The sequence below is a fragment of the Hemicordylus capensis genome, chromosome 10, assembly GCF_027244095.1.
Source record: "Hemicordylus capensis ecotype Gifberg chromosome 10, rHemCap1.1.pri, whole genome shotgun sequence".
NCBI lineage: Eukaryota > Metazoa > Chordata > Lepidosauria > Squamata > Cordylidae > Hemicordylus > Hemicordylus capensis.
In genome coordinates, this window is record NC_069666.1 from 28,731,238 (window position 1) to 28,744,678 (window position 13,441).

Below are 13,441 nucleotides of genomic sequence, written 5' to 3' on the forward strand. Positions count from 1 at the left end.
AGCAGAGGCAAGCTTCCCCGCCGGGCTTCCTCTGCGGCCCCCAGACCCCCAGCATACTCTGTGCGCGGATGTCGGGGCTGGTTTTCTCACGGGTCAAGCTACTGTGGCTCTTCTCCTCCTCCCTCCCTTCCAGCCTCCTCTCCGTGTTCCTCCAAGGAGTCCCAGATCTTCTCCTTGGGGCCGCCGCACACGCGTGTAAGGCGGGAGACCCTAGAGCAGGGCTCTCTGGCTATTGGGCTACAGATCCCATGATCCCCAGTCGAACTCTCTTGTAGCCGGGGGGCGATGGGAGTGGCTGCCCTTCAGCAGCTGAAGACCCTGGGCTGGGCCCCCCCCTGCTCTAAAGGGCCTCGCAAAGCTGAGTCAATCTCTTGCAATCTGCTGGTGTTCCCAGACTGCAATCTGGGGAAGGGCCTCTCTGCTTCTCTGGACCACCCACTGGAGGGATGGATGGATGGATCCTTTGCCCACAGAAGATGGTGAGGTTGCTCCCCCCCCCCCGCCACTTCCAGCTTGGAAGAACAGGTCCCTTCTCTCTCTCTCTCTCTCTCTCTCTCTCTCTCTCTCTCTCTCTCCCTCCCTGCCAGGGCCTTCGCCCAAAGACTGGGAGACCAGGTGTGAGCCACTGATTGATGCTCTGCTGGTTGGCCCTGGCCGGCCTCCGGCGGCGGCTGCTGCTGCTGGCCCAGCTTCTGGGGAGGCCGCCTCTGACGTTGCTCCCTCTGTCCTGAGGGAGGCTCTGGTTTGCTCACCTGGTGGGCAGCACCCGCTCGGTTCCCCACATGAAAGCGGGAGGGAAGAGTCTGGCTCGCGGCAGGCGGGGCTGGCAGGGAGGCGCCTGGGCTGGGTGTCCTTTGGCTGCGATGAATGCTTCCCTTGAGGGCCAGGGGAGTTGTTGCTGCTGGGGAGGCGGGTGGGGTGGAGGAGGAAAGTCAACGCCGCCTTGATTGCCGAAGAATCAGGCCAGCCAGAAGCAAGTCGCGGCTGCCGGGCCCGCTCCCGTCTCCTCCTCCTGTGTGGCACCAGCAGGCGCCCCAGTGGGCTGGATGGCACAGAAGCAGCTGGAGCAGTCCCCCCCCCGCCCGCCCGCCCGGTCTTCTGAGGGGTGCAGCAACATGGCAGAGAGGCCAAGAGCTGCACCCCCTTTGTGGTGGAAACCAAGAGGAAGACAGCCCCGGGGGGGGGGGCTGCTCAGCTGATCGGATGATTGCGAAACTGGCAGTCAATTGGGATTTCCTTCTCCTCCCTCATTCACAATCAGATCAGTCGAGGGTGTTGAGCTAGCTTTACAGCTCCATCTTGGAAGGCTGCTGCCGGGTTACTGTGTGGGCCACCAGCCGTCTCTCCCACACTTTCATCCGCCCAGCTCTCCCCGAGGAAGGAGGCCCCCCCTGCTGCCCCCAACCCACTTGCACATCTGACTCGCTGCTGCTGGGGTTTGGCTTGGCTGGCCCTACCAGGCTTCGCCTCCTCCTGCCTGGGCTCCTTCCCTTGAGCAGTTAGCAGCGGGATCCGGCTTCTGCCAAGGTGCCTCCTGGGAGCAGAGTCCTCTGGAGCTGTGGCTGTGGAGCTCTGGAGCTGTGGCACAAAACCTCCAATGACTGTAAAGTTGTGCCGTCAAGTCGATTTCAACTCCTGGCGCCCACAGGGCCCTGTGGTTGTCCTTGGTAGAATCCAGGAGGGGTTGACTATGGCCATCTCCTCCTGCGCAGTCTGAGATGATGCCTTTCAGCATCTTCCTAGATCGCTGCTGCCCAATATAGGCAGACCCTGCTTAGCTAAGGGGACAAGTCCTGCTTGCTGCCTCCAGACCAGCGCTCCTCTCCCCACAAGATCAGCTCTCCTCTCCAGATGGGCTCCTCAGCAGATGGAGTGAAGCAGGAGCAGGCCACCGCAGCTCCCCAGCTGTGCTTGAACTACAACTCCCAACATCCCCAGCCCCGATAAAGTGTGGCTAGGATGATGGGAGTTGCAATTCCACAACAGCTGGCGTGCCAAGGCTGCTGTAGCCTACCCTGAGTTGAAGGGCTGGAAACATGTGCTTTGTGACACTGAGTGTGCAGAAGTGTTTGGGTGACCAAGGCAAGCGTGTGTTGCAGTGGGAGGCAAACTCCACTCTGAAACGGAGCCACCGAGGTTCTGCCAGCTGCCTGCAGTTGTGTGATGCTGGCCTTTGGGGGAATTCTTGTGTCCGGAGAGAGCATGAGAAGGAGCTCCGCTTGTTACCGTGATGAAGGGTGGCGTTTTCATAAGAATGTGTGAAAGCCCTTCAGAATGCAGAGAGCTTCACACTCTGTGCGTGCACGCTCCTTTTTCGTGCCCTGCTGTCCATCTGATGAGCTGTTAATGCTCTCTTTGTCAGGGTCACCTTTCCCAATGCTGCTGCGCTCGTGCTTTATTGGCTTTGATGAAAGCCTTGACATTTCTCTGTCCACCTGGCGGAACGTGAAGGTTACAGCCTCTCTCCAGAAATGCAACTGAGTTTCATCTGTGAACTGCGGAATATTTTGGCAAACATCTTGGCCGTGCTCCGTCCTGTAGAGCTGGGCTTGCGATGATGAAGTGGATTGGGCTCCTGGGTTTCTGATGCAACGAAAGCTCTGAGTGGATTTCTGCAGGGGGACGAGAGAAACCGCTGGCCTCTTTGGGGTGCATATAACACAATTTTTAAAAATTCCGTGACCTCCCTAAATTCCGTTGGGAAGGGTGGCGGTGGGTTAATCTTGTCTTTGTGGCTCCAGCCAGTGTGAGCACCGTATTGGGGAATGCGGTATTGGAGGGTAGGTCTCTCAGGCGGCTTCTTCAGCCTGAAGTTGTGGCAAATGGGCCATTGGTTGGGGCTGGCCTCTGTGACTTCTGACCTATAACTCTGTGCTCAGACACAGTTGAGGGCATGGGGGGGGGCAACCTTGTCTCTGTAGCTGTTGCTGAACTGCGCCTCCCAACATCTGGGGACCCAAGTTTGAGAACCCATGGTCTATGCTGGGCACACATCTGGCAAGGGTCCGTTTGACCCTTGATGCACACCCGCCTGTGGGAGCAACAGCCGGCAGATGTTCTCTCCCCCAGAGACCGGGACCTCGCCCTGATCTTGCGACTTCCTCTGAAGCCCATCACTGAAACCGACAGGTTGACGCGCTATAAAATGCCGCAGTTCCAGAGCTGCTGGAAACAGGTGTATTCCGGGCCACAGTCCTGGAACCGCGGAACTGTGAATGCAGGCAGGTGAGTGGCTTTGCGGCTGCAGCCACAGTGGCCACAACCCTGAAGGCGGAGATGGGTGCACTCCCTGGACGGACGAAGGCCCAACTGGGGGGAAGGTCACTGCTTGGGAGTGAGGTTTTTTTGTTCCTCTCCCTTCCAGGGATCAGTCATTAACTGGTTGGCTGCCACTCACTTTATCTTGCAATAAAATGATGGAGAATCTTTCTGCTGCAGAACGGCGGCGTGTGACAATGGCAAGGGGGCAGGGGCCATGCAGTGGAAAGCAGAAGCCCCGTGTTGCTTTCCAGAGCATCTCTTCAGCCTGGCAGTTTCCTGGCAGAGAGCGTCCCGGGGGGGGGTGAGGGGCAACTGCCCACCTGGCAGAGCTCTTCAGGGGCACCCTTGCCAGGAGGCCGTCAGCTCAAGCGGTGGATGCTGGCACTGTTCGAGGAGGCATGATGTGAGGGGGAAGGATCTGGCCCTCGGCTGCAGCAGCAGTCCGCTGAAGCCCCGATCAGAACAACAGGACTGGCACGGCTCCTGCTTTTTCTACGGGGGCTTGTGCAGGAGAACTTTCCAGTGGAGTGCACCCCACCGTGGGGCGTGTGGAGAGGTGCGCTTCTGGGTTTTTCTGTCTCTGGCATCAAAACAGCTGATGCCAGCCTTGCAGCTGTCTAGCTCCCTTTGTAGACATGGCTCGCCGTCTTGGCAAAGGGGCCGCGTGAAGAGGGTGTGGCCCGAAAAGTCCTGGTGGGTGTCGAGCTGCGCTGCTTCTGTGGCCTCCCCCTGGGTCATGGCCATTCTCTCGGGCATATTCATTGTGAAGTTAATTTTGGAGAGGCGTGACTCTAGCACAATCTGATTGGCAACCCCCGCTGTCGCCTTTGGCCTGCAGAATGCAAGGAAGGGTGCAGCAGGAAAATGGCTCTGTTTCATGTTGCCACTGAGCCCTCCCGCAGTCAGAGGCAGAGGAGGGGTTCCCATCCTTGGCTCCCCAGATGCTGCTGGACTACAACTCCCATCAACCCCAGCCACAGTGGCCGAAGGCCATGATGGGAAATGTAGTCCAGTGACATCCAGGGCACCCAAGTTTGAGAACTCCTGAGATAAAGGGCTTTGGGAGGGGCCCATTTGGATGATGGCCGATGGGGAGAGGGTGCTTCACCCCTTCCACTCCTGCCATTTTTCTTTTCCAAGCCACACGCCAGCAGGTTGCTTCCACTTTTCGCTTCAAGGCAGGTTCGAATGCAGGCGCGTTGTGCTTGGACCCCTGTGGGGTGGGGCTGGGAGCAGCGGGGGGGGGGGAATGGCTGGCCTAGAGAGAGGGCTAGGCACTGCTCCCTCACCCCTGCTGCTTCTGCGATGGGCTCCTCCAGTGCTGGCCTGGGAGAGAGGCCCAGCAGGCAGCAACCCTCTGGCTGGGTGGTCTGCATTTACGTCTGCTCTGCAGTTTGCCTTGAGGCTGCCTGGCATTTGCACAGGGCAACTTCCAGTTCACATCGTTGGCCTGGAAGCCGCCCAGCCCTCCTGGTGCAAGTGGAGGTTTCCGGATGCTGGGCAGAGTAGGAGGAAGTGCCCCATAGCTGGCAGAGGAGGACCCCAAGCTCCCCACGGGGGCCCCACATTCAAGCACTGCCAGGCAGCTCCGGGAAAGATCCCATCTGAAGCCCTGGAGAAGCAGCAAGGCAGCTGTTTGTCTTCTGTCTAGTAGCCGTTGACTCTGCAGGAGGCAGCTTTGTGCTTTATCCAAATAGATGACGACTCTGAATTTAAGGCAACCCCCTTAAGAAACCGAGGTTAAATACTGGATATACGTGTGTGTGTGTACCCAAAAAGAACAGGGCTCTGAATTTAAGACAACACCCCTCACCCGGGTATCTAACACCAAATAACCTAGTCTTGGATTCAGGTAAATACTGAATGCTTCTGCTTCTCCCGCCCATCTGCACCTCACGGAGTGACAAGCCTGTATTCCGAGTCCTTTTGGCCTGAAACCTTGGCCGGTGGCCGCTGAGGCTGGGCAAGTGAGGGGCGGCCTTGCTCCCCTTCTCTCCCCCTCGATGAAGACATTGCTTCCCTGCCCAGTGAGGGTCCTGGGGGCCGTAATTCCTAGCAGATGCTCTTGCCGCCTTCTTGGCTTGCAGCAGAGAACTTCCTGTCGGGCCACATGAATGTGTTTCCTTAACCTAGTTTCTCGCTCACAAAACTGGCCGGAGCTGAGCAAGGAACTTGTTCCTCCAGAAAGTTGTTTTGGAAGGGAGCTCAGCCGCCGCCGCCGCCGCCGCCTTCTTGCTCGGCTCGAGTGAGACGTCTTGGCACTCCACGCGCCCGCCCCAGAGGCTTCGCCACGGCTGGCTGTGCACATCCCGGCACAGGAAGCCCGAGGCGGCCTTGGGAGCCGGCTGCTGCTGGCCGGCATGGCTGACTCACCTGGGCCAGCTGAGCCCAGCTCTATAAATGGCTCCCTGCTGTCACCCTCGTGGCTCATCTGGGGTGTCTGAGGCCGTCCGGAGGCGGCTGCCTCGCTTGGTGGCTCTTGCGAGGCAGGGCTTTGGCGTCCGCTTTGTGGGGCTTGGGCGGAGTGGGAGACCCCGGCGGGGTGGAAGGCCAGGAGCGGGGAGCTCGGTACCAAATGAACGGCACGTGCTGCTGTTGTAGGGTTTTCAGAGTGGGGGGGAGCTCTTCTAGTCGGGCCTGCTGCTCAGCGGAGGAAGCTGCTAGCCCACGGCGGGGGGGGGGGGGCGGTTCTGAGCCTTGGCTCTTCGGAGTCCTGAAGGGGATTGTGGCTGGGGATGGTGGGAGTTGTAGTCTGACAACATCTGGAGACTCGAGGTTGGGCACTTCTGCCTCCAGCAACTGGAGGAAGGGTGGGAGGAGAATTCAAGAAGTATAGTGGAGCCTTGGAACATAGGAAGCTGCCTATGAGTCAGACCCTTGGTCCAGCTAGCTCAGGATTGTCTGCACACAGACTGGCAGCAGCTTCTCCGAGGTGGCAGGCAGGAATCTCTCAGTCAGCCCTATCTTGGACATGCTGCCAGGGAGGGAACTTGGAACCCTGGAACTTGGAGGAGAGCTGGTCTTGTGGTAGCAAGCATGACTTGTCCCCTTAGCTAAGCAGGGTCCGCCCTGGTTGCATATGAAGGGGAGACTAGATGTGTGAGCACTGCAAGAGATTCCCCTCAGGGGATGAAGCCACTCTGGGAAGAGCAGAAGGTTCCCAGTTCCTTCCCTGGCAGCATCTCCAAGATAGGGCTAAGAGAGACTCCTGCCTGCAACCTTGGAGAAGCCGCTGCCAGTCTGTGAAGACAATACTGAACTAGATAGACCAATGGTCTGACTCAGTATATGGCAGTTTCCTATGTTCCTAACCTTCTGCTCATCCCAGAGCGGCTCCATCCCCTGAGGGGAAGATCTTCCAGTGCTCACACTTCTAGTCATCCATTCATATGCAACCAGGCTGGGCCCTGCTTAGCTAAAGGGACAAGTCATGCTTGCTACCTAGCCTGGGCAGTGTTAGGCTTTGCATTTGAACCCGCGTCTGGCTATTCCCTCAGTTGTTTCCATTGGCCCACCATCAATTACTGCTATTGAGAATTCCTTGGATAGGATTCTCTGAAATAAAACAGCATGCCTCTTGTTGGGGAAAAATTGTGTGCTTCAAAGGTGGCTAGTGTTGTGGACAAAACTAATTGTATTTATTCTTGAGGTTTCCTGACTTGTTCGTTTTACAAGGTACATACTGGTGAGCACCAGACTTAACAGCTGCATTTGTATGAGGCACAGCTGCATTCTTTCTCTCTGGGCATTCCAGAGGCCGAATTTGACCTCTGAGTGTGTTTACCCTCTGCTGCCGCCCCAGAGTGTCTTTGCTGGGTTTGCATTCCATGCCTGGGAGGTCGGGATGCCGGTTTAGCAACTCCAGGGTTCCTGTGAGGATTCCGCCCCAGTTGCCTTTTTAATTATCTGCTGGATAACATGGTGGGGTGTAAGATGGTGAGCTGATGAGAATAGTCTGCATCTGGGGACCCCATCTGGAGAACCCTTGGCCTACAGGTTTCTTGAAACATGCTGAAACTAGGCTGAGTCTCTCCAACTACAGTTCCCATCACGCCCGGCTGCAATTGCCAGGATGTCTGGCCCGCCGGCCCGCTTCCGTTCTCCCTGAACCTGAGACACTGTGCCCAACTGGAAAATGCTGGAATGGGGTGGTGGGCTTCTTTGAAGGCTGCACTTTCAGACGTGTACTAACTTGGCTATGATGCTCCCTGGGTGGTCTTGGGCCAGTCACTATTTCTCAGGCTAACCTGCCCCTAGGGGTGAAGTGTGTGTGGGGAGCATGGGGTGTAAGTCCTTCGTATGGCTGGTATTTGTCTAGGACTCCCTGCTGGAAGACACGGTGATGCCCAGTGAGGCTTAGGTGACTTCAAAGGGGGACTGCATAGGTGGTCTCCTCCTCCTCCTCCACCACCACCACCACCACCTGTCTTGTGGTAGCAAGCAGGACTTGTCCCCTTAGCTAAGCAGGGTCTGCCCTGGTTGCATATGAAGGGGAAACTAGAAGTGTGAGCAGTACTGGAAGAGATTCCCCTCAGGGGATGGAGCCACTCTGGGAAGAGCAGAAGAAGGTTCCAAGTTCCCTCCCTGGCAGCATCTCCAAGCTAGGGCTGAGAGAGACGCCTGCCTGCAACCTTGGAGAAGCCGCTGCCCGTCTGTGAAGACAATACTGAGCTTGATGGACCAGTGGTCTGACTCAGTATATGGCAGCTTCCTATGTTCTGTGTTCCTATGGCAGTATGGAACCTCCATGTTCAGGGGGATGGAGTTGGGCCCTGCTAGCTGAGCAAAGAGGCATCTTTCAAATTGGTGATTCTCTTATCTTTAGCAGGGAGAGAGCAACTGGCCCTCTCCAGCCCCAGAACAGCATCTCTCCAGTGGCTGTTGCTGGTGTCTGTCTTGTATTTCGTTTTAGACTGTGAGCCCTTCAGAGACAGGGAACCATCTTATTTATTTAATTTTTATTTTTCTATGTAAACCACTCTGGAAACTCTGGTTGAAAAGCAGTATATAAATGGTCGTTGTCGTTGTAGGCAGTATACCACTAAATAACTGTTGCTGGAGGAGAAAACCAGCACTTATATACCCGGCTTTGTGGAGGTTCTGGAGGCATCTCATTGCATTCTGTGGGGAGAAGCAGGATCCTGGCCTAGATGAATTTTGGGTCTGATCCAGGAGGTCTCTTCTCATGGGCCATGGATGCCACCTTGAATTTCTTGGAGAAAGGGTGGGATAAAGGGATGCCAAACAAGGCGTGAAATGTCTTTTGCTTCACATTTTCTTTTGTCCTTTGAGAAAAAGCAAAGTCAGAATTGCAGAAGCCTGTTGTTTCTTTTAAACAAAGGCTATTATTCTCTTTCCTTCCTTCTTCTCTTTCTCTACTGTGTAGAATCCACTGGAGGTCCGTATTATGATACGATTCAAACATGACTTGTATGTTCCTTGTGGTTTTATTTCTCAGAAGAATGTTTTGTGACTCAGTTTTGCCTTGGATCAATGCTCTGCTGCTTACTAACCCTCTTTGCATCTGGCTGGGCTTTAAATAAAATAAATCTGAGATTCAGTTTAAAGGACTTAAATTCATCTTGAAAAACTGTGGTTGGGTGGCGGGAGCTAATGTTGCATGGAAAAATAGCCTGCCACTGGGTATCCTTTTGTATTGAAGATGAGTTTGGAATTCCTGTGTTTGCAAATGAGCCGATGCTTTGGGAACAGACTGTGACATGTACTACCTTACCATGTGCTGTATAATGGCCGGATTCTGCAGTCAGCATGGAGAAAATGGCTCCATGCTGGCGAAGGCCACCACCAGGGTTTGCTCGCAATTTCATAGTGCAAAGCACTGAGACATCCTTCCGTTCCATCTCCATTGTGATTCCTCTGCACTTCTCCTCTTCAGTCGGAAGTAGAGCCGCGCTGAGGCAGAGGAGGGAGCTTTCTCAGAAGGTGCCTGTGCTGTGATTATACTCGGATGAATTTCTAGAGATCCGTGTAAGAATTCAGTATGCTACATTAAGTGGCTGTGTGAACCCAAAGTGATCTCAGGCTTGCATTTCGCCAATGGCAGCCACTTACGCTGCACGCACACAGCAAGCTCCAGTAAGGCGTCTTGGAAAGCAGTGGGTGATATAGGGCATGGGGAGGTGGTGCCTAGGCCAGGAGGGCTCTCAGCCTTGGGTCCCCAGATATTGTTGGGTTGCAGCATCCATTGTCCCCGACCACAGACCATTGTGGCTGGGGGTGATAGGAGCTGGGGGCCCAAGGCTGAGCACCCCACTGGTCTCGGTAGATGGTGTCATGTCGTTGTGTCAAAGAGAGGGGACTGGGCACTTCTTGCTCCAGCGCTGACTTGAGTCACAAACTCACTGGGCGGCCCCTCAGCCCCATCATAGGGACAGAGGAAGCTGCCATATACTGAGTCAGACCCTTGGTCCATCTCACTCAGTATTGCCTACACAGACTGGCAGCGACTTCTCCAAGGTTGCAGGCAGTACCCATCCCCGAGTTACAGTACTGCCTGCATATACTTTATAACCCTGTGGGTCTCCAAATCCTTGTGTGTAGATCTTTGTAGATATATGATGTACAAACAACCACTTTGTATATAATTGTGCTTTGGCAACGTACTGTATGCTTTGGTAGTTTGTTGGTTCAATTAAAAAATCTTGTCCTATTAAAAAAATAATAATCTTGTCCTATCTTGAAGATGCTGCCAGGGAGGGAACTTGGGACCTTTTTCTGCTCTTCCCAGAGTGGCTCCATCCCCTGAGGGGGAATCTCTTCCCGTGCTCACACTTCTAGTCTCCCTTTCATATGCAACTGGGGTGGACCCTGCTTAGCTAAGGGGACAAGGCATGCATGCGACCACAAGACCAGCTTTTCTCTCCTAAAAAGATCTCAAGTACAGAGCCAGGAATGATCTTAGGGAATATAGGAAGCTGCCATATCCTGAGTCAGACCCTTGGTCCACCTAGCTGAGTCTTGTCTTCACAGACTGGCAGCGGTTTCTCCAAGATTGAAGGCAGGAGTCTCTCTCCCAGCCCTATCTCGTTGGAGATGCTGCCAGAGAGGGAACTGGGAACCTTCAGCTCTTCCCAGAGCGGCTCCATCCCCTGAGGGGGAATCTCTTCCAGTGCTCACATATCAAGTCTCCCATTCATATGCAACCAGGGCAGACCCTGCTTAGCTCAGGGGACAAGTCCTGCTTGTTGCCACAAGACCAGCTCTCTCCTCAGCCCTTCTGTGTTCCTGTAGATTTGTGACACCTGCACAGGTCTGTGCTTGCTGTTCTTGGTTAAGATTTACTGATAAACCTGGACCTGGTATACCCAGAAGCCTTCCTGTTAACCCAGGGCATCTCATGCTTGGGTCCCCAAATGTTTTTGGACTACAACTCCCATCATCCCTAGCCACAGTGGCCAAAGTCATTGCAGCTGGGATGATGGGAGTTGTAGTCTGAGAACGTCTGGGGACCCAAGTTTGAGACACCCTGTATTAGCTTGTGGGTCCTGCATTGGGGCTTATATCTGAACAGATTTTGGGAGGCAGAGCCTCCTTTAAAAAGCGGAGGCGTCTGTGTGCAGGGCCAGCTGGGAAGCCACAGTGGCCGGCCGCAGACCTTGCCAGCATCGTATTCAGCAAATGCTTCACTGTAACTGAAGAAAGAGGACAAACAGGACATTCATCCACGTGTCACACAGAGGAGCTTTTGCTTGGCAAATTGTCGCAATTACAAGTGGATACTTAAATTCCTGGTGAGGGAGGAGACCCCGGTGGCTTAAATGCTGTTGAGCCGGCTTGTAGTTGTGACTTGGGCTAATGCAGCCTCAGTGTGTTGCATTCTGTGCAGATGAAAACAAGGCGGAAGCGAGCTCTGGGTGGGAGGTGTGCTTGTAGGGTGCATGTTGCCATAATCATGAGTAGTCCGCCTTTACTCGAGCTCACTCATGTCTTGCATCTGTTTCTTATAGGAATCTTAATTCTTTTGGGTTGTATCACTCATCCTCTCACCCTGCCTCCCCCCCCCCACGCCTTTGCATTTTTTCAGAAATGAATGTGGGTTTCCATGGCCGTCGCACCTCCATGCTGTGTGCGCTCATCTTAATTGGAATGTTTGCTGGCCGGGAGGGCTCCGGGTAACCCTCCCTCCCGTGCGGGGTCCGTGCCCTTCACAAACAAGGCAGGCCTGGCTCTAGAAGGAGGCGACGGATTTATTGACGCCCATTTGGGGAAGAAGCAAAAAGGGTCCTCCCAAAAAGTCTTCATCCTGTGGCCGATGAAGCTGGACACGGGAATTTCTAGCTTGCGGGAGCTGGAGTTGCCTGTCCTGACTGTAAAGGATAAATCAAGTTGCATTGTGCTTGTCAGGCAGGCTGTGGCTACGTCTGGCCAAATGTTGTTTGCTCCCTGCCAATTGAGCAAAGAGGCACCTTTTGAAAGTGGCGATCCTCTTGTATTTAGCAGGGGGGAGAGCAGCTGGCCCTATCCAGCCCCAGCACAGCATCCCTCCAGTGGCTGTTGCTGGTGTCTACCTTTAGGTTTCTTTTTAGATTGTGAGCCCTTTGGGGTCAGGGGACCATTGTATGTATTTTGCCACATAAACCACTTTGAGAGTTGTTGTTGAAAAGCAGTATACAAATATTCAGACTTCTACTACTACTACTACTACTAAATAGTGCATTTCAACTGTTCTAAACACTCTATCTCCAAAATCCTTACAGCAGAGGTCTAAACCGTGGGGTATCCAGATGTTGGACTACCGCTCTCATCAGCCTTTGTGGCTGGGGATGATGGGAGTTGTAGTTCAGCAACATCTGGGGAACTCAGGAGAAGCAGCTGCCAGTCTGTGTAGACAATACTGAGCTAGATGGACCTGTAGTCTGACTCAGTATATGGCAGCTGCCTAGGTTCCTAAGGCTGGGATCCCTGGCTCCCAGCAATCCTGTAAGGTAGCTTGGCGTTCTCCCCATCATGCCGCCCTGCTGCAGGCCGAGAGAGAGTGCCGTGTCCCTGACGGAGGAGCGAGGGATGCCTAGTTGCTGCTGCCTCTTGGACTGTGCCTGGCCCCCTCTGTGCCCCCAAATAGTTAGGTGCCAAGCCTCTGCTCGGACCAGCTCTGGGTGGGACCCAGCTCTTGTGTGTGCTGCTGGTTGCCGGTGATGCAGGAACAGTTAAGTCACTGGGAAGGTGGCCGTGCAGAAAGCCAGGCTGGGCCAAGAGGCAGCCGCTGACTCTTTCTGTTTCTCTAGAGGAGATCGGTGGAGATGGGCTTGCAGAGTTAGCCCCGGCAAGAACACTGAACATTCAAAAAGGGAGTCTGGCAAGGAGCTGGAGACGGATCCTGCCTCACCTTGTCTTTCGAATGTGTATTATGGCGTGAGAAATGTTTCCGTTGGATTTTGGAGATTGCTGCCTTGGTGGCGGCTGCTTGAGGTTTTTCCCTCCATAAAGTTGCTTCTTTTGCAGCAGCGGAAATGTTCTGTTTCAGCAGCTCTCAAACTTGGGTCCTCGGGTGTTGTTGGACTACAACTCCCATCATCCCCAACCACAATGTCCTTTGAGAACCCCCCTTTTTAGGAACACCCCCTCATAGTTATATTTATAAAACTGTATACTGTTATACAAACCTGTATCGTGTGTGTGTGTGTGTGTGTGTGTAAACCAACCAAGCACATGTAGACAGAATCCAAAAGCCACAGTAAGGCCATATCTTCCTTAGGATGAACCACAATGCCATAGAGTAGTGAGCAAGCTTCTGAGTTCTTCAAAACTCTTCTTCCGGTTGGATATGCCTTCTTCAGAGCTGGAAGTTTTGGGTGGTATAAAAATATGTTAAGTACATACAATCAATATTAAGCAAAACAAAAAGGTTGCGGGGGGGGGCGGAGGGAGAACTGCACAAGTTAGAAAAGCCCCAAAGTCTGGAGATGTAAGTTTTAAGGTGAAGTGTTATGCAGCCTTACAGTGCGGTTGTGTGTATGCTTAAAGTGTGCCCTCGAGTCGGTGTCGACTCCTGGAGCCCACAGAGTCCTGCGGTGGTCTTGGGTAGAATACAGGAGGGGTTGACCACGGCCATCTTCCGCACAGAATGGGAAGATGTCTTTCAGCATCTTCCTGTATCGCTGCTGCCCAATAGAGGTGGAACTGTCTGGCAACCTTCTGCTGGTTAGTCAAGCATCTCCCT

The 13,441-nt window shown here is 54.1% G+C and overlaps 2 protein-coding genes across 3 annotated transcripts in view; one reads left to right on the top strand and one right to left on the bottom strand.

Annotated features, from left to right (window-relative positions):
- FAM81A (family with sequence similarity 81 member A) overlaps positions 1-868 on the bottom strand; it is a 40,697-nt gene extending 39,829 nt beyond the window's left edge. The window contains exon 1 of the mRNA XM_053272026.1: positions 753-868. The gene's annotated coding sequence lies outside the window, so the exon portion shown is untranslated. The remainder of the gene's footprint in view (positions 1-752) is intronic.
- MYO1E (myosin IE) overlaps positions 1-13,441 on the top strand; it is a 76,336-nt gene that overhangs the window by 4,260 nt on the left and 58,635 nt on the right. The window lies entirely within an intron of this gene.